This window comes from Phaenicophaeus curvirostris, chromosome 4 (assembly GCF_032191515.1).
Source record: "Phaenicophaeus curvirostris isolate KB17595 chromosome 4, BPBGC_Pcur_1.0, whole genome shotgun sequence".
In the NCBI taxonomy this organism is placed as follows: domain Eukaryota; kingdom Metazoa; phylum Chordata; class Aves; order Cuculiformes; family Cuculidae; genus Phaenicophaeus; species Phaenicophaeus curvirostris.
Window position 1 is genome coordinate 50,811,837 of NC_091395.1, and position 14,350 is coordinate 50,826,186.

Below are 14,350 nucleotides of genomic sequence, written 5' to 3' on the forward strand. Positions count from 1 at the left end.
TCTCTGAAAAACTGTGGTACAGCCAGGACACATCCTCACATTTGCTGCAGTGAAATAACCCAGTGGCTGGTATTCAGCTGTTAACAGTGTGCTGGAAAGCAGGAAGGAGGTAAAAGCTGCTAGTAATGAAGTCATTGGAGGTTCTCTAAGGCTGGCTGAAGGAGACAGGATTTCTTCTGTTTCTGTTTGTATCTTCTGCTATTCTGCTAATTGGCTATCCTATAGACTGTGAAAGTGGACAATATTCAACTAGCAAATGAGTAAATATCCTCTGAACTGGGCTGACAGCCCATGCTTTTATTTACTGTTTTGCTACAGATGCAGGTTAGTGCTACAGGAATGTTGTTTGTTTCTCAGATATCTTAAAATTTGTCCCAGAACGTGGCCAATGTTTACATGGGCCATAAAACAGAGAGACCTTAATCTGCAAGGATTCAGAAGGACTCCAGTGGAAAGAAGCAATAGTGGCAGGGTAGCCTGTCCTTCCATGGCTTCAGAGAGACCTATGTTTAAACTGATCTGCCCACAGCAAAGAAAAGATGCATATCTGATGATATCCCAATTACCATGTTCTCACCCCAGTAATAAGGGCTGGTCATACTTACTAGTGTTTTCTCTTCTCCAGTGCCTCTTTTTTTTTTGTTTTCTAGTGCAACATGCTGTCCACCAAGGACAATTAAGTGAGGCTTGTCTTTTAGGTCTTCCTCCACCCACGAATCTTTCTATGAATTTGCTTGCTTGATTTTTACAGTGTAGATAAACTCTGATGACAATAGGTACTTCTGTATTTTATGAATGTGGTCTGTTCTTAGAAAAGGAGAGCTCAGAGAGCTCTCACGCAGAGTAGTCAAATTCAGTAGGCAGCCTACCATCACTGCAGTTGACCCATGATATGCTGGAGAGCCTGTTTTTTGAGTTAGTAGAAAAACGATAACCAGACCTGAAGGTGAAAGTAAATTTTCTCCTTGCTATAATGTGTTGATAATGAATTCAGAAAAGAAAGGGGTTTTTTTTCCCCATCACATAAGGACGTCTTTGGTTTTTTTAATTAAAAAGGCATGGAATGTCTTTGTGATCCAGTCACTGTGGCCAGAAAATTGCCTCTTGTTATGGCAGTAGGGGAATTACACCGTCTGCAGAGAGGAACCAGAGGGATAGGGACTGTTCAATTGTTTAAATTGCTTAAGGAGTAAAGTAGGTAAAAGTAGACAAAAGTAACTTTAAGTAGCAGAAAGTAGTTTACTTGTCCTCAGACACAGATGGGAGATTTCCTAAACACACAGATGTTACGCAGATGCCTGGCATGTCTGTGTCAGGTGTGCCCAGATCACCTTATGACCACTAGGTCCTCAGAGTGCAGTGGGATTAAACAATTGTAGTTAAACCTAGCCCTGTATTGGAATCATCTGTCCCCTCAAAGAGTAAGCTGATCTTTTTGTTGATCATGGAGATGGGACTTGCCAATAAAAAATTAGAGTGCCTCTTGTGTTTCCAGTTCTCACCTCTGGACCAGGCTGGGAATCATATATCCTGAAGCACGGCTATGTTGGAAATAAGTGCACAGACTCACTGAAATACAGCAAGCACAAGTTTTTTAGTTGGCACTGATATATACATCTCTCTCTGTATACGAAAAATTCCTTCAAAGACATGCAGTGCATCTTAAATGTCATAGCTGAGTTGAGAACTCAGTGGAAGAACCAGTGGCTTCTGCCTTACTTCCTACTTTTCATGATCTCAACCAGGTGCAGCAGTAAAGGCTTTGGAGGAACAGAGAAGGTTGATGGTCATTTATGGAAGACTGAGAAATAGGTTATCAGCTGTGCAAGGTGCAGAATAGTTGATGGTGGGGAAAGTGCTAGGACAACCTTGCTGAGTTACTGGGATGGCTTGCGGACAGGCAATAAATGTTGCTGCAATAACTCACAGGTCTGTTGTGAAAATACGTTTATTTGTGTCTGTGAAAGGCAGGATCCTTCCAGCCCAGCATCCTGCCTTCTATGGTGACCACAGATGGATGACTAGGGAAAAGCAAGAAAAGGACAAGCATTTATGACACTTTCATAGAAGTATTCCTCAAGGCTCTGTCTCAGAAGGCTTTCTAGCCTTTGTTGTGACGTGTTTGTCTAATGATTTTCAATAGAGGCATCTTCCAAGTGTCTCCCTTGAAAACCATCACATCTGCTTAATCTATAACATCATCTGAAAAACAAAAAGTTTCACACATCTTCTGGCTGCCACATAGTGAACCATCTCCTTTTGTTTTATCTTAATTATCTCTGACTGGCTTCACTGGAGAATCTCTACCTCTTGAATCAGAAGTGACAGTGAATAGCAGATTCCTGTTCTCCCTTTCCATCCCATTTAAGGTTTTGCAGACCTTTATCATACCCCTTTACACCATCTCTCCTACAGGCTGAAGATGATCTATTCCACTAATTTATAGTGATAGATGGCACAGAAAATATAATGAATATATCAAGTGTCTTCTCAGAATAAGCTTCAAAAAAAGCACAGAAAAAAAAAAGCATAGGAGTGCCTGAGATATATCTAAAGGAAATACTGAAGAATAGATAATTTCATAAACTCTATTCTTCTAGAATGAGGAAGAAGATGAGTGGAGGAGGAAGCAGAAGAAACAACGTGATTGTGTAACGAAATATTGCATCAGGACGCACATGCACAGAGGTTCTTAAGTAAAACTACAGAGATGGCCTTCATTTTGGCATTTCTGACTTTTAAACTCTAGCATACATGAATTTACTGGGAGAAAGAGGTGAAGGCATTTGGGATGCCGCAGCCTATTTTCCTTCTCTCTGTCAGGCACCGCCAGGCTGTAATGGCCCTGACCACCCTCCCAGGGCTTCCCACCACCGTGCCTATGGCCCAGGACCCCATTTCAGGCCCCCAAGTCTGTAGGTCCCTAATCCCACAGCAGTGCTGGTCTCCAGCTCCCCATAGCCCTGCCCTGCCTGGCTGTGGGCCCTGACTCATAGGCTAATGTTGATTTGACCTTCAGCCTGCCTCATCACCAGGAGCTTCTTGGCAATTGCTGGATCTGTCCTTGACCTGTGGAGTGACTTCCCAGCTTGACCTTGCACTTATCTCATCCTCACTGCCTTGTCTGATGATCTGGGCTCTAGTACAGCCTGGCTGCCCCCCATACTGCCCTACTCCCTAGCTGGGGGGTTGGGGGGTGAAGCCTGCCTAAGAGTTCCTCTCCTGGCTGTCCTCCTGGGGATGCATTTCTCACTCTTAAGCAACTGATGAATTATTCTGGCATGTTTATTACTAGGTGATACCTTAAAAAGCTTTGCAATAACTTTCCTTGCATAATATTTATGTTGGTTGTGATGTCTCCATGCAAACTTCTTTTGATTCTCTTTCAGACGCTTTCCTATTCTGCTCTTGTCCAAGCCTGGACCACCAGTGTGTTTACCAGTCTATCCTCTATTTCTCTTTTCTCTCTGGTAATGCGATGGCCCAGGTTTTCTTTAATTATTTGCATATGATCTGGTTTGTTGCTGCACTTTCTGGCAGTTATCACACCCAGCCTTTTTACTATATTAACATTAAGCCTCCTGTTCATTTGAGCTACTGGAGTCATGTTGTGATATTGGACCTGTCAGCTCTCTGAAGATACCTATAACTTCAAGAAACATTCGATCCCGGATGTCAGAACACAGACATTTCTCTTTAAACTTTGAGTTAAAACTTTATTGCTAGTTTAAAAAGGCATACTGTAACACTGCTTTAAAATGGAGGATTTAGCAGCTGCCTCACAGGGAAGCAGAAGACAAAACATGGACATCTGTGCAGGATTTTGGTAGTGTTATGGTACTGATCTATATATCATTGTGAATGTGGGTGGTGTGCCCAGTATCAACAAGAATGGTGGGACCGAAAAAACACAGCATAAAGAGGTACCTGACTGAGTTCTGCTCTCAGTCAAAATTCCCCCAAAATGCCTGCCAGAAATCCATAGCCTACCTTGCCAGCTGGCCTGCCAGGCAGAATGCCCATGGCTCTTCTGCTCCCCAGTTTCTCTTCTCCTAACCAAGCCTTATTTGAATACTGTTCCTGTGGTTTTCAGCTGATTTCCTGATCCCTCTGTCCACTTCAAGATAAAAGTATCAACTGCAGGAAAGAATTCTTTGTGGTAGGTCTGTATTATACTACCCCGTTCAGAGTTACTTTCCAGTGGTGCAATGGAAAAAAAAAATCCCTCAAATCCCCCAAATCTGTCAAAACTGGGAAAAAGCTCTGCCGAAAGGAAAAGAAGCACATTTACTGACATGGAAACCATCCACAGAAGAACAACAGCAATTTTTCTCTCATTCACAAGGTTCCCTCTCAAGAATGAGAAAAACCCTTGTTTGTCATTTCTGCCTGCTGCAAGTGAGGGAATAGAAATAAACAGGAAATGCTCGGACACTGAATTCACAGAAGCCTCTGAGAAATGAAGAAGGGCTGGATAGGGTGCAAAGGGTTTGACAGGCACAAAAAGGAAGAAGAGGAAGAGCCTCTCTGTGACCACAGCACTGGTAGAGATGTTTGTCTCTGGCCAGAAAGATTGCTTTTTGGACTGAAGAGCTCACCCAAAGAACAACATTGGCTTCAAAGAGAGAACAGACATGGACCATGAGATGACGAAGCATGAATAGGTGAATAACTGCTGGGAAAAAAGTGTCGGTCAATGTTGTGATCCAACTTGTACATTTTTCTTTCTCTCTTTGGTACTTTACACCATATGTGAGCCTGAAATTTCATAAGCCTCAGCCTTTCCTGAAGTGGAGACTTCCCTTAGGGCGCGACAGTTTGCCACAAGAACTCTTCACCGCTGTTCCCTCTTTTGCAGTTTATTCATCTGGCATAAATTGGCCTAAGCAGTGCCGAGTGCAACACAAATACTACCTACAACTACCTGAAAAGAGGTTGTAGAGAGGAGGCTGCTGGCCTCTTCTCCCAAGTGACAGGGGACAGGACAAGAGGGAATGGCCTCAAGCTCCACCAGGGGAGGTTTAGGCTGAACATTAGGAAAAAATTTTTCATGGAAAGTGTCATTGGGCACTGGAACAGGCTGCCCAGGGAGGGGGTTGAGTCACCTTCCCTGGAGGTGTTTAAGGCACGGGTGGATGAGGTGCTGAGGGACATGGTTTAGTGATTGATAGGAATGGTTGGACTCGATGATCCAGTGGGTCTCTTCCAAGCTGGTGGTGACTCTGTGAAAATCAGCTCCTCTGGGAGCTGAGTGCCTTTAATCTCAAACAGAGCAAGCTCACTACGGCATTTAAGATCACCGAGTTCCCCAGTGCTTACCAAGGAAAAGGCTCAGTCAACAAGTGCTCCTGTCCCTGCAGCCAAGGCTGGGATTGATGCTGTGCTACTTCAGTCCACAGGGCTCCTGAGCTTCTAAGAGGAAGAAGGCAAACGATGGAAACAGCAAGTAATACTGAGCTCTTCTGGAAATGGAACCAAAGACCTGAAACATCCTTTCATTTTTTTTTGCATTCCCCACATTTGCATAACATTTCTGCATAACATTTCTGTAAAATTTTAGGGAAATTAAAAAAATTTTGGTTCCAACTTGTTGCTTTTTCTGCAAAATGGATTTTTTTTGAATCCTCAAGCCAAAAAAATCCCCTGAATGGAAAGCTCAGTCTCCTCCTGGCTGTAAAATTTATACAGATTTTTAAAAGAAGCTTAATATTTGAAAATTACTTTTGCTCTTAAAATACATTTGATCAGGACATATTAGTAGCCCTGATGTTGGGCATTTTTAGATCTTTATGAAGTACAGAAAGGAAACCCTCATTGCAAATTGAAAACTACTTATCCCAGTAATTCTCCAAAATACTGTGCAGGGATTGGCATGCATCTTGAGTTGAAATCACACTTGTTCTGTTTAGCATGAGTGGAAGAATGCAGGCCATGAGAAACCAAAACTGTGCGGCAGAAATCCAAATGCATAGTACTGTCCTGCTTACTGAGCCTTGAGAAGCCACACAGAAAGATGGGAGAGAACATTTTTCAGAACTGAGAACTGTCAAGCTCCATGAAACTTGCAAAAAACCTTGTGATTCACACCTCTACCACGAATGCTCTGTTAGGTGATTGATCAACATCAAAGTGGTTAACTCCCAATCAATAGTCATAAGGACACCTTCAGCACGGCCATAGCCACATGCTTTGGACCCTGGAGGTGTGCTCTGCTGTCCGTTTTCTGCAGCCTCTGTAGCTCTGGGGTGAAGTCTTAGGAGTAATGTAGCTGCTGGTGGTCAAGTCCCCTTGTAGCGTAACTGCTCTCTGCTAAATGGCACTTCTTTCTGGAGCTCAGAAATGGTACCTCATGGTGTAAAGCTAGTATGAGTCCCTCCTTAAGCAACTGTGCAGTTTTTTAGTCCTTTCCTCCTGCTACACCAGGGGCAGACAGTGGAGAAAGCTGTGGCTTGAAAAATGAACCACAAGTTGGCTGCTTTGCAAAGCTGAGCACACCGGTGGCAGTGAGTAAGAAGGTCTGCACGGACACCTGAGTGTGTGCTGCCACACATGTGTGGGGACAGAGCGGAGGGAGGGTGATGAGAGTGGGCTAGTGGGACTGGTCGTCATGAAGTGGCCACACAGAGACTGCCTGTGTGTTCGTACCAGAGACGCCCCATGCACTGGAGGTACAACTCTGCGTCTCCCTGGGCTCAGCAGCATTGTGACAGGCACGGGAGATGTGGCCGTAGCACCAAAAGTGTGATTTGGAGGAAATCCCCTAAGTGAAAACAAAGACTTTGTAAGTAATTTCCTCTGAGCTGTACAGAAAGACATCTGTGTTGACCCAGCTGTTACACACGAAACAACTCACTTGCAAGCAGCACAGACCCCGCTTGCTCCCCTCCAGATGTTTAGGAGTATAAGAGATGTATTTCAACTGAACTTTACAAGCTTTCTTTCTCTCAATGAAGTTTTGCAGACTGACAGCTTCTATAGGTAGGGTTGGGTAAAGAAAGGGGGTCAAAGAAGAGACCCTGCGTGACAGATCACTCCAGATCCCGAAATCTGAAGTTCGACACAGACTCCCGATGGCTGCAAAAAGCCACCTTCAGTTATTCTGCCTTTGGCGAGTGTCTGAGTGGCTGAACGCGACCGTGACACACGCCTACGTACAAACAAAGTCACCGTAAGCCCCGGGGCCACCCGGGCACGAGCAGCCGCGTGGGATGCGGGCGCAGCCCGTTCGGGACGGAGCGCTCGCTCGGCACCGCGGGCTGAAACCAGAGAGCCCTGAGCCAAAGCGCCGCTCACACGCGTTGCGAAGCGCACCGGGACCGCGGGGGAGAGCTCGCATCCCGCTCCCCGTTGCCTTTTTTTTTTTTTTTCAGTCGCTCCACCGGCGCGTTCTCGGGGCTGGTCGGGTAAGAAGAGCGCAGCCTCTCGCCGCTCCCCTCCCAGCCCCGAGCCGCTGCCCCGGGGAGCCGCTGCCGGGCCGCCCGCCTCCGCCCGCCTGCCCCGCGCCGCCGGCCCCTTCCGCGGGGGCGGCCCGGACACCCGGGTAAGGCCGAGCTGGGAGGGAGGCGCCGGGGGGGTCCCTGCATCGCGCGGCTCCTTCCCCGAGGGCGAGGAGCCGAGTCGGCAGCAGCAGCGCTGCGCGGCGGGGGCGGGGGGCGCGCAGCCGGGAGCGAGAAGCGCGCAGCGGGGGTCAGAGCGTGCGATGCCGGGACCGGGGGGCGCGCAGCGGGGAGTGAGAAGCGCGCAGTGAGGACCGAGGGGCGCGCAGCGGGGAGCGAAGGACGCGCAGCGGAGGCCGGGGTGTGCGAGGCCGGGACCGGGGGGCGCGCAGGGGGGAGTGAGAAGCGCGCAGCGAGGAGCGAGAAGCGCGCAGCGGGGGCCGAAGGAGGCGCAGGAGGGGCCGAGACGCTTGCAGCGAAGAGCAAGAAACGCGCAGCGGGGACTAGAGGCGCGCAGTGGGGGTCGGGGCCGCGCAGCGGGTCGGGGGCGCGCAGCAGGAGCCGCTGTGCCTCGGCAGCCCGTCCGGGCAGAGGGCGGCTGACGGAGCGCACCCTGCAGCAGCCGCCGCTTGCGACTTCAAAGGCAGAAGTGTCCCTTCCTCGACGTCCCCTTGTCGCACGGGTCTGTAAGCGGGAGCTGTGGCAAAAGCAGCATTTCAAACCTTTGCTTAAAGTTGCTGTGATTTGTGTAATACAAAGGGTTGCTAAGTTCATTTTAAAGCTAACAGTTGCCGAGCGTGTCCTCGTTCATATGACTTTCGTCTCTGAGTCTTTCCTTATGTCTATGTAGCTGCTGTGCTTTACTAAGACCGTTCCACCTCGTCTCGAGGCACAGTTAGCCTTATGTGTGAGTTCAGTCATCTTAATAATTCCCCTGCTTTCTGTTCCACAGCGTGGTTATCCTTGTTTGACAGAGAACGCTTTTATGTGGCCTCGTGCTAGGATCCTGCACACCTGTAGCTCAGGCAGTAGCTGACTGGGTTTGCACGGTGCCATTCCGCAGGTTTCCTTTCTGTGCCAGAACCTGTAAGTTGGAATCGATGAGCTTTTAGTGTAGATGTGGCCGTGAACTCTCTGCTTGGAATGATAGATGTGTTAACAAGGGCTAATCTGAAATACTTCTTACCATTTTATGAGTCAAATAGCCAACAGTGTATCTTTTAAAGATGGAAATACTGACTACAGCAGGAATAGTGGATAAAAATGTATCTTGCGAGTAGTTGCTTCTGGACCGTTTGTTTTCATTTTGGAGTAAATGATGCCGACTGTTTTTTGGCTGTTTCACATTTCATACAGCGTGGCTGCAGGGTGAAGCATTGCTGTTCAGTTTCTCTCAGAACTCTCCAGTGACTGGAAGATGGGTTGTTGCTTATGGCTGCGATATAAAAGTTCAGGGTGTTTTGGGCCATCAGAGAGCAGGGCCTGTACAAACAGGCTCATGTTACATGTGAGGAAGCACCCCAAATGATTTTGCATATGCTCCTCTCTCCTTAATACCTGAGCCGTGCTGCTCAGATCATGCCACCTGTGTAGAAATGTCCTGGTGTTGTTTCACAGGCATTGCTGCTCTTGTAGATTGGAAAGTATCTCCCAGGCAGGATGCTACTCGTAGCCTTCTGATAGTTACAGTTTGTAAGGTGACTACAGCAAGAAAGAGCCTATTGTTATCATACTGTCCTCTGACAGTCTTCAGATTTCTCTAGGTTTTATTTTACATAGTTGTTTTTTTTTTAAGAAATTACATCTCTCTTTTTTTTATGTGATAATCTCACAGGCATAAAAATCAAACCAAAGATTTTGAGTTCATGTCATTAAAACATACTATAAGTTAGACCTCTGTCATGAAATAACTCTAGTTCTTAGCTACCAGACCTGGTTTTATTAGCCCTTCAAAATTTATATACCACATTTTTTTTATGTTAATATAGATTTTTTTTACAACTTTTAAATCTTTTAAAACCATTGATTGTGAAACAGCTTAGTTATGTTATGTTTGAGTTCTTAGCCATGGGCTAAGTATTGTGCATTGCAATGTAACCAGCAACCTGGCTGACTGCCTACAAAGGCAAATAAGGGAGAAAAATAAAGTAGAGCTGATAAAACAATATCAGCTCCATATTGTTTTATCTTGCCCTGAAACAACATTGTATTCAGAAATGCCGTGATAGTGTTGTATCCTGTAATTAAACTTAAAATAACTGGAAGTGGTTAATTTCACAGAATTGCTTGGAACTATCAAGAAAAGTATTCCCTTCCATGAAATGTAGGTGCAACCTGGTTTAGCCTGAATTCCCTCTAATGTGTGTTAGCTTATAAACTGGATACACAAGATAAGGTGCAGAATGGTGTAAGTCTCATACAAATGTCTGTATCTCAAATGCACAAAACATTTTCTGCTTATTAGACAATGGAACTCTATGCTTCCTGCTGTCAGTGCAAAGATCATGGAAAAAATGTCTTCAGCCTCTGTTAACCATTGACTTCTAAGATGTTTTCCTGCTTTTGCTTGTTTTGACTCTTTTCAGTAACCTATTACCTTGTCACTACTGAACTTGGTACTGTGCTTTAAAAAAAAAGGCAAATTTGCGTATGCCAAAGGATCATGTGTATGCCAAAGACTGTAGCAGTCTACAACAGCTCTCCTGCAGAAATAGGATAAGAAAATACCAGTATAAAAATCAAATTATATGGAAAGCAGCGCTTGGACAAAGTGGAGTAAAGGTTGGCATGGAGATAAATGACGAAGGTGGTGGTGGTTTTCAAAGAACATACATGCTTCTGAAGGGCATCTGTCATATATTTTTGGATTAGTGCTACACATATTTTTACTATTCTGTAGGTGCAACTATTTGTACAGAATTACCAGTACATTGGATAAAAGGCAATAACAGTGGTCAGTCAGTTGTTGTACTGTGGAAGGTCTGGAATGATGATGTTCATTAAATGACCTGCCGACACCCATAGCTTCCTCTGGTATGTATAACAAGGGAAGGACTCTGATTATATCGATTAGAGCCTGTCAGGCTTTTTTTTTTTTTACTGCAGAGAGATAGGCACAATTTACCCTAATCCCTCTGGCCAGAGCCTCATGCAAGGCCAACATGCAGAAACAACAGCTCTGTAGAAACCAGTGAAATTGCACCTGCATTTTAACAAGTGGTCAATCAGGCCTCAAGAAAAGTATTTCTGTTAATGGGCAGTGTTAATTCTAAAGGCAAATCCCCAGTTTGCTCTGCTGACCCTCAGGCAGAGGGACTCTGCTCTCCTGCTTCTGGTCTGTTTTTTTTAAAGTGTATTTTCTAAAGCAAAAAGCATTAAGGAAGAAAGCAGTGTGTAGGTGAAGGAAGTTGGCATTCCAGTGGGCGTGTATACCCTTTGTCTGTCGTGGCAGAAGAGGAACCGGGGAGCAGAGGCTTGTGATTGACCACTGCCCCGTGGCTGTTACAGCTCCGGCAGTTCTCAGTCATCCTTTACCCCTGTTCAGCTGGATGGGCTGTGATTCAGGGTCATGGAAAATACCACGTGGGGTAAAACTTTGAAAATTAGATAGACTGCTTCTTACACGTGGGGAGATGAGTCCCAGCATAGGAGATGCTTTGCAAGGAGGGGAAGCAGGTTTTTACAATTTCCTAGATGCAGAGGTGGAGCGGAGTAAGGAGAGGTCTGCTCCTTGGAAACACTGTGAAGAGGCTGCTGTGTTCAAATTGGATTGTGAAATTTCTGGGAATGCCTGTCCCAGGCAGGGCTTACCTTTCTTAGCAAGAATGACTTTGCCTAGGAGACAATGGCCATTGTCTTTGGTTTTGATAATACCCAAACATTTGGGAGGAAAACGACATTGCTGAAAATATATATCTGTGTTGGATGACTCTGTCCTGTATTTGGGGAGGTTCAGTAAAGCTTGTGTCTAGCTTGGTGTGGTCCAGCTTGGTACTATGGAGAAGAGAGGTGGTTTGGGGGAACTTCCCACAGGGAAACAAGTCAGGTTTGCCAGGAAAAGCAAGCTGGAGTGATGGCTTGCGTACAAGAGTTGTTCCCTATCTGCCAAGGGCAGCTGCAGGAGTTGGCTCCTGGGGATGGAAAGGCCAAACACGTTTGCAGGCACAGCCACTCTTCGAGGGCAAAGGAAGCTGTCGACTGGGCTGCCCCATTTCAATTCTAAAGGTGAGACTCCTACATGACATTAAACAAATGCAGGAAAAAGGAAAAAAAGAAAGTGCAGTGTGCCAGGGTATGTGAAACCTGGGTGAACACTTTGTTGGCACTCCTGCTTTTTCTCATTCACATTTCTGTTATCAGCGTATGTATGAATGAGAACCACTCTGCCGTATGTAGGGTATAACTTCATGTATGCTCAAGTAGGTCACAACTGAGTTTCCTGTCAGGGAGTGTTTTGCTCAGCCCTCTGCCTATGAACTGATTCTCTGCTGTGAACTGATTAAATCGTAAGAATGCTTTAGATCTAGACCTTGTTTCCACCTGAATGTGGGGCAGAAAAAAACGGGCTTTGGGTGGTACAGGAAGCGGGGTTCTTCCTTCTCAGCCAAGGGCTGGGCAGGTCAGTGGGACCCTGCCCTCCCAGAGGGCATACTGTCCCCTGTCATGTTAGACTGGGACCAATTCCTGGGGTTAAAGAAAATAATACCTTCCTGTGCCTCTGTTTCAGGATAGCTAAATAACTCACTATCAGACCCAGGTGATAACTGTCCTTCAGTTTTAGTTGAACATAGCATCCCTTGTAACTCTGTCCTAGGCGGCCCTGTGCAAAAACCATTTTGACAGGTTCCCTGTACTAGTCTGCAGGGTAGGTGAGATCACCACAGTACATCAGTTCTTAATGTATTCAGGGTTGCTGCTTGTCCTGTGACTTACAGGATGTCCTGTATCACAGGCTTGAGCTCCATATCCTGGCAGAAAGAATAAGTGTGTGTGGTTCCTCGCCCCTCCCCCCCCCAATTACGGGCATCTCTTTCCAGCTGAAGTTGCAAACCACAGCCATTCCCAGTGCCACAGTGGGATGAGGAGAGAGGGAACCTGTCCCATGATGGGTTGCATGACCCAGTTCTGGGGATGTACTCTTAACATGCAAAATAAGTTGAGCTGAATGAACTGCTTTTTCTGTTCCATGAGAGATCCTTCAGACTGGTATCTTAAATATACTTTGGGATCTTTTGGAAGTAAAAATGCTACCTAAACTGTATTCATCAAAGATGTTTAGAAGAACATTTTTTAACATTTGGTTTGCTTTGGTATGGTAGACTGTGAGGACTAACTCCTCAGTGCCAAAGGCTGGCACCAGGATTGCAGCTTAGGTGACCTCTTGTTCACGCTCAGTGGTGCTTGAATGGAATGAGTTTGGTTGTTGAGAGGAGGCATATCTACAGCTCTGGTCTGTCATATGAACTGTGAGGGTCTGTTTTATGGAAGGGGAGTTTGAGAGAATGACAAGGTGAAAAGCTGCAAGATGTGAGAGCGGAGATGGGCCACAGAGCTGTGGTCCCTGTCAGAGGCTGCAGGCAGCTCCTCCACCCTCGCAGAGGCTCTCTCCTCCCACCAAGACACTTTCTCAAAGCATGAAGGGGATTACAGCTGCCTGTTTAAAAAATAAAGTCATGGCCAAATAGCAAGTTTTCCTCAATTATGTTTAGTTATCTTTCTGGATCTCTTGAATTGAAACTAAGTCTGAAAGTCAGAGTGAAGCAGGCACTCCCCATAAAACCTGAGAACTATCCACACGGGTTTATTTTATCTTACCTTTGCAGTTTCTTAACTTCACTACTTGTAATTTTTACCTCAATGGGACTGGATTGTGGCAGTCCAACTTCTGGTGATGCCCCTTCTGCAATATCCTTATGCCTCACAGTAAATAACCAGAGTGGAATAAGGTGCTATCAAACATTAATGACTATATTGCACGATGTCTCAAAGAGAGTTTAAGCTGACCGATGCTCATGAAGGTGATACATGTCTTCTGACACCTGATGAATGCTCTCATTCCCTGTGTAGCTCGCAACAGCTGAAACACCCTGACATCTGAGAACTAATATCAAGGCAAGCAGAGATAACAAGCCACTTCACTAGAAATGCTCGCTACCTTGCAGGAGCGAGAGGAAAGGGAAACCGTGACACCACAACACTGCCTCAGTTGTGTTTATATTAAGATTCAGTGAGAATTTTTCCCCTGAATTAATACTTATATTTTGACATAAATGAAACTAAAGTCATTTGGTATTCCTTATTGCTTAGGCTGCACTGTATGTGAAGAAGAAATTCTTCAAGGTCAAAGCCTGGAATTTCAGTCTTGTATGTGGAGACTTTATTAGTCAGCAGCTGAAATGCAAGTAAAAGAGTTACCTATTTGACAGAAATCTACAAATAATTTTAGGGTAGAACCCTGGGGGATCTGCTTCAGTAACTTCAGGATAACAGGCTTAACTATTCCGAGTATCTTTCCAGAAAGATCCCAGCAGTGTGGGTTTTACTTAAAGAATTTTTGTCTGTTTTTTAATTTTTAATCCCTATCATATTATGTGTGGTTCAAGCACAGAGCAACACGGCAAGAAACGGAAAGGCTTTGCTAGCTGATTAAAGAAAATGAAAGCTGCTCTAAGTATGGTCCATCAAGTAGTATGTCAGCTAGACATGCACAAAGCATGACAATGTAAAATTCCATCTGGTAGCATTACTTCTACAGTTTTGAGTGCAATCAAGTGGTGGTTCTTGAATAAATAGCTGTTTCATCCCATCTCAGTGAAGTGAGGTTGTTGTATGATGGGAAGGGAATTTTGAGTTTCATTTATGTGAAATTTTCCTTGTAACCTATCCAACATAACAGCGTGAGAGTCTGCAGTCAG

At 45.4% G+C, this 14,350-nt stretch overlaps 1 protein-coding gene across 1 annotated transcript in view; it reads left to right on the top strand.

Annotated features, from left to right (window-relative positions):
* Window positions 1-7,487: 7,487 nt before the first annotated feature.
* Window positions 7,488-14,350, top strand: part of TEC (tec protein tyrosine kinase) — a 57,536-nt gene continuing 50,673 nt past the window's right edge. The window contains exon 1 of the mRNA XM_069856081.1: window positions 7,488-7,540. The gene's annotated coding sequence lies outside the window, so the exon portion shown is untranslated. The remainder of the gene's footprint in view (window positions 7,541-14,350) is intronic.